We start from the raw sequence: 6,323 nt of genomic DNA on the forward strand, positions 1-6,323 counted from the left end.
TCCAGAGTCTCACCCTGTCTCCCAGGCTGGAGCACAATGGTGCGATCTCAGCTCACTGCAACCTCTGCCTTCTGGGTTCAAGAGATTCTCCTGCCTCAGCCTCCCGAGTAGCTGGGATTACAGGCACATGCCACCAAACCCAGCTAATTTTTTGGCATCTTTAGTAGAGACGGGGTTTAGCATGTTGGCCAGGTTGCAGGTATAATCTTTCTAAGGATCTTTTTGTTTTCTCTGGCTGTGAAAATTGTTTGCTTTCAGTGTCCTACATGAACATTACATGTTTAATCTGAACTTACAGAGCCTGCACATTGCATGGTATATGGTAAGAGCCTAGCATTGAATGGGGAGCCCATATATTGAATGGGGACTTTTTCTAGATTTAAGACACAATCTGGTAATCATTGCTTTTAATTTCTCAAGTGGGAAGCATTTTTTTCTCTTAACATATTGATAGGAAAAGAATTCATGTATTTTTAGTGGGGTCAAAATTCAGACATATGAATCACATGTGCACAAATAAAAAATAAAGAAATGCATCTTTATTTTCCTTCACTGAGCTCATCTTGCGCAGAGCCCCTGTTTGCATTGACAACAGGGTTTTGACAATTTCCATTCTTGACATTTTTTTTTTGACAATTTCCATTCTTTCTGGGCTAAAATGGTTCATTGGGGGTAAATATTCAGTCCATTGAAAGTTGAAACCCTCTTCCAGGGCAGTTTCTCCCCTCCCAAGAGTTCCTCTCTCTCTCCTTCTATTCCTAGATGAGAGAATTGTGGGCTGGCAGAGGGAGGATGGCCTCTGACCCTGTGTTGCCCTCTGCAGAGTCGTGGCTTCTACTGAGGAGCCTGCTCTCTCAGTTCTGCTGTTCACAAAGGAGTGATTAACCCCATGCACCTCAGGTGCCAAACTGGAGTTCCTGGCTGATGTCAGGGGCCTGCTTACACTGTACATGTAGGCCTGGACTCTGGACTCTGACCCCATCTAGTCGGATGGCCCTACTTGCACCTACATCCTCCCTCCTGCCCCCACCCCATCCTCCTGTTGCTGTCTTATTTCTATATTGTACCACATGAGACTGTGGGAGCTGCCCCAGGCTGGTTCTCCAGTTCTAGATGACTGGAGATCTGTGAAAGACTGGCTGTTTTCCTGGCTTACACTGTGCTCACAGGTTATCCCCCGACCTCTCTGACTGCCCTGTGAGGTCTGGCCCTGGCCTGTCTTCCTCCCTCTAATTCGGCTCCTTTCCACAGCCCAGGAAGGCTGCCATGGGGCTGTGGTGGGGGAATCCTTCTGTGGCCAGTGCTGCCCATCCCTACCCTTTGATCAGTCCCCAGCATTCAGCTCCTCAGACCACATAAGTGTCTTTTTAAATCTTTTTTTTTTTTTTTTTCTGAGTAAAGCATGGCCTCTGCAGAACAGAGGTGTTTGTTTGCAGACTTTTGTCTACCTGCAATTTTCTAAGATCCATTTTCACACAAAGAACAGTAATGGCTCTCATTCTCACTGGATTCTGCCCATTAGTTCAATAGGTAGTGACATATAAGACAATTAGAGAAAAGGAATCACCAGAAACAAATAAATATTGACCTAATGTCTCAAAAATGTTATTCTTGTTACAAATGTTTAAAGCATTTTGGTAGTTGTGACACATTTGTGAAGTGGGCGATGGTGACATCAATTCTTTGGTTGAGAGAGGCTTGATCATTCATTCTACAACTTCCATGTTCCCAGGTTATGAGTCATTCACAAAATATTTATTCAGCAGCTATTTCATTCCAAACATGGGAGAAATAAAACCACGTTTCAACATCCTTGCATGTCTTTACATGTTACTAAACATGCTTCAGGTAAACCACCCTGTATAAAGATTAATGGGACAGGGGTACGGGTAGACTTTTAGGAGCTGCAAGCAGCGCAAGAGCCTGGGAAGAAAGAGAAGTAGAACCTTGGAAGAGCAGTGCACCACAGTTTGAAGCAAGAGGTGAACAGTCTAGAAACAAGGGAAAAAGGGCTTTTCACCTGCAGGGACCAAAACCGAACCCAAGAGGCTCTAGGGGAGCAACTGGATGGAAAGGGCAAATCCCAGAGGTCCATCCTGGAAGGAAGAGTCAAACCAGGGCAAGGAGGGAACTCCCATACCTTGATGCAGTGCCAACCTTACCTACCTTGAATCAGATGATTTTCTTGGTAACCAGTCCAATTTACAAAAGCGTGTTTTTCTGCTGACTTCCTAGACTCTTACTGTTTTGCTTCTCACCCTGCCCCTTGCTTTTATTTTTTACTTCCTTTGTTTTCTAGAACTGGTGAATATTCAGGGAGATTTGAATGGAGACTTAGAAAGCCTGAGCAATTTAGAGTTGGGATTCAATGTCTTTGTACACTGTTATGCTTTCTACTTGGATAGCCCATTGCAAGCAGTTCTAACAAAAACCATGCACATGTGACATGAAGTCTATACCTTTTCCTGCTTAGATACAGCAATGCTTCACCAGCCCATTGAGAACTACTCACTGATTTTCTAGCGGCACTGCATTAGTAAACAGGACTAATAATTTCATTCTGGCAATGTGAACCAGGTGCTAAACTTCAATTGTTTCACTCACAATGGACTAATATGGGGGAAGATATTTTTAAAATTTGTGGTTTGAAAGTCTTTGTCACTTAATTGCAAGGAATTAATCATAGGCCTATTATATTAGTCTATTCTTGCATTGCGATAAAGAAATAACTGAGACTGGGTAACTTATAAGGAAAAGAGATTTAGTTGTTTCACAGTTCTGCAGGTTGTACAGGAAGCCTAGCAGCCTCTGCTTCTGGGGAGCCCTCAGGAAGCTTCCAATCATGGTGGAAGGCAAAGGAGGAGTAAGACATCTCACACGGCTAGAGCAGAAGGAAGAGAGAGGGGGCAGCTGCTACACACTTTCAAACAACCAGATCTTATGATAACACATGATCACAAGAATAACGCTGAGGAGATGGTGCTAAACCATTTATGAAGGATCCATCCCCATGTTGCAATCACCTCCCACGAGGCCTCACCTCCAACATTGGGGATTACAGTTTGACATGAGATTTGGGCAGCGACACAGATCTAAACCTTATGACCTGCCTTGTCCAATACAGTAGCTGCTGGCCCTGTATGGCTATTTAAATTTAAATTAATTAAAATTAAATTAAGTTAAAAATTTAGTTCTTCAGTCACTCTAGTCACATTTTAAGTGCTCAATAATCACCTGTGGCCAGTGACACTTTATTATGTTGGGCACACAGTATTGAGCGGTAGGGGTATAGAGAATTTATATCATCATGGAAAATTGTATTGAATAATACTAGTGCAGATATTTGTGCAAAAGTACAGCTAGAGGAAGCAGTGGTTTGGGATACTTTTGTTGTTTTTGCACAGGGGCCTTGGTTCCTAGTCCACTCCTCTTTCCCTTACACTGCACTATCTCCTAACAGTTGAGGAGAAGATAGATGATGAATGATAGGTTAACTGCCTCCAAGTAAACACCAAAGAAGCTCTTTCCACTAAATAATTTTCAAACCTAAATAGACGAAAATTATTCCAGAAAGGCACTTCAACTGTGCTTGCATCAAATGATGGTATCAATAGTTTTGCACAGTCGGTTTATGCCACTGAGTTTTTTCTCTAAGATGAGGTTTGGTTACAAAGATGCTTTAGGATCATTCTTTTAGAAGAAGTGTGTCATTGTGACAAAAATGTAGGTACAAATAATACAATGAAAATGATGAGAAAATGGCAAAGGTTGAAGGACAAACTGGATACACTGTTGGACAGTGGGAAATATTCTGAAGCACAAAGAATGAATTATGCAACCAGTGAAAAGTAATACATTCATACATTGCTCAACAATCAATACTAGAAGGAATAAAAACTGATGAAATGGGGAAAAATATATCATATATCTTATATATATGTGTGTGTGTGTGTATCAAATATATATAGAGAGAAAGAGTTGGGTCAATTGTGGCAATTGTGGGTGTCAGCCATACTCTCGAGTATATGCGTGAGGTCCAGACCATTTCCCCCACTAAGATATAGCAGATCAGACAATAAATGAAAGATTTTACAGCGACTTCCTGGAGGGTCATATCACGATAACCATCCAGACCCTTGCTAGACTGGCCTTCTGCCAAAGGAAAGGAAAGCAGGAGATTCCTGAAGGCCAAAGAACACCCTCCAGGAACTGGGCTTTTGAGAAGCAGAGAGGTCAGGTCAGCCTATCCTCATATTATTCAGTGACGTCAGCATCAATTCACCAGGGATTTTTCCAAGGTTACAAGCTTCCTATGATCCCCGTCTTGGAGACCTTGAAGGCAGCCTTTGACCTTGGCAGCCACGTAGTGGTGGAAAGTATTGGAGGGATCAGTGTCAAGATTTTGCGTTTGGCTTGTGATAGCAAAAATAAAATAGGGCTCTCGCCAGGTCTCCCAGTCAACGCAGGTAGCCTTCAGTTAATTTAGGAGAAGTCTAGAGTGCAGGTTTAAAAGTCCAAAGTTAAGCACGGAAAAATGTGACTAAGGTTTCCATAAATGTAATGCCTGTTGGGATTTACATAACATCAAAATGTACTTGCTAAGGGACTTCATAGAACATTGGAAAAACCATCAATGAGAGGTGGTTTTCCTCAGCAGGTTTTTATTGTAATTGAAGTTGCTTTATTTCAGAAAGAAGACGCCTGATGCAACTGCAACATATCCAAGTAAAGAGAAAATGTATGTCAACTTTTAAAGCATGAAAGAAATCATTCCTGCTTCTGTCTGGTAGGAATACACCGAGGAGTAATACAACATTTAACCCTTTTGGTCTCCTTTTACTTATAAACAAAAGGATTGATGAATAAACTTTGAAAACCAAATCTGTTTTTGAGTAGAAGAGCTCCTAGATTAGAAAATTTTGCAAATGCTTTTTCACTTCAAATATAAAGCTGGTCTCTCACAGCAGTGACCTAACTTGAGAGAAGAGAGACTGGATCTTACCATTCTTTGTTTTCCTAAAGTGTTAGCGAGATAGCACGTCTTTGATATGTGCTTATTATTTGCTGACTGTGTGAAAGGAATAGTCCTTTATACAACTTGGAAGGAAAGAGCCCAGAACAAAAACAGAACGGTTCTGACATATTTAAAGTACAGGATGTTCAGGCAAGGGAGTGAAAGTACATTAGGTTTGTTTTCAATTCATAAATCATCTAGTTCCACAAGATAATTCTGTATGTTTTGGTTAGTTTAAGAAAGATACAAGTGCTTGAATATGGGCAGCATATAATCTTTTGGGAAAAAAAGCCTTATATTTGATTGTTCCCAGGCTTTCAGTTGAGAATTTTCCAGAGTGAAGTCACCTTCTTGCTGTGGTCTGCAGCTGTAGAAAGTCTGAAGTTAGAGTCTTTGACCAAACTCATTATTTTTTCCCCCAATTATCCTTCAGAGGATTTAACAAAACCTCAAATTTCACTGAAGAATAAAGGGAAATAGAGTACAAGCTAAAGTAGCCTAAATCTTTGTTAAAGAGAAATTATTTTTATTGTGATTAACTCTTCTCAGACACTTAACTTTTCCAATCCAACCAGAAAGAAAGGATGGGAAGAAAGAGTCATGAGGCCACTGCTAACCCAACATTTTTCTTCTTGTTTCTGAAAAAGCAAGATTTAGGAGGCTGCAGCCTCAGTTACCAGGCCATTGGCTTCTATCCACTGTGTGAAAGTCAAAGCCTTTCTCCCATATATAGGTCCTCTTCTCTTGCTTCCTGTCTCTCTGCCAAGCAAGTGGTGTGTGTGTGTGTGTGTGTGTGTGTGTGTGTGTGTGTCCACTAAATGACTGGTTCTCAGCTTGTGGTGATTTTGTCCCTTTTCCCTCAAAATGTATGACAATGTTTGGACACACGTTTGATTGTCACATCTTGGTACCTTACTGGTTTCTCATGGGTAAAGGCCAAGGATGCTGCTAAACATGCACAAGTTAACCCACACCACAACAAATCACATGGCTCCAAATCCTGATCTAAAAGATTAGGTATGGAGGCCTCACTGGTCATTAATAGGTGTATGGGGAAGCTTCAGGTAAAGAACAGGTGATACTCCAAACTGTTTCTGGTAAAACTGTAAGATTTACGAGGTGGGTAGGCACATGGACTTTAGAGCTGGAACCAGAGACCTGGGTTCACAGTGTAAACTCTGCCACTCAGTAGCAAGGTGTCATTGACAAGTTACTTAACTTATCTGCACTTATTAGGGAAATATAATTAAAAACAAAATCTCCTCCTGTATTAGTTCATTTTCATGCTGTTGTTAAAGACACACCTGAG

The sequence above is a fragment of the Colobus angolensis genome, unplaced genomic scaffold, assembly GCF_000951035.1.
Source record: "Colobus angolensis palliatus isolate OR3802 unplaced genomic scaffold, Cang.pa_1.0 Scaffold58, whole genome shotgun sequence".
NCBI lineage: Eukaryota > Metazoa > Chordata > Mammalia > Primates > Cercopithecidae > Colobus > Colobus angolensis.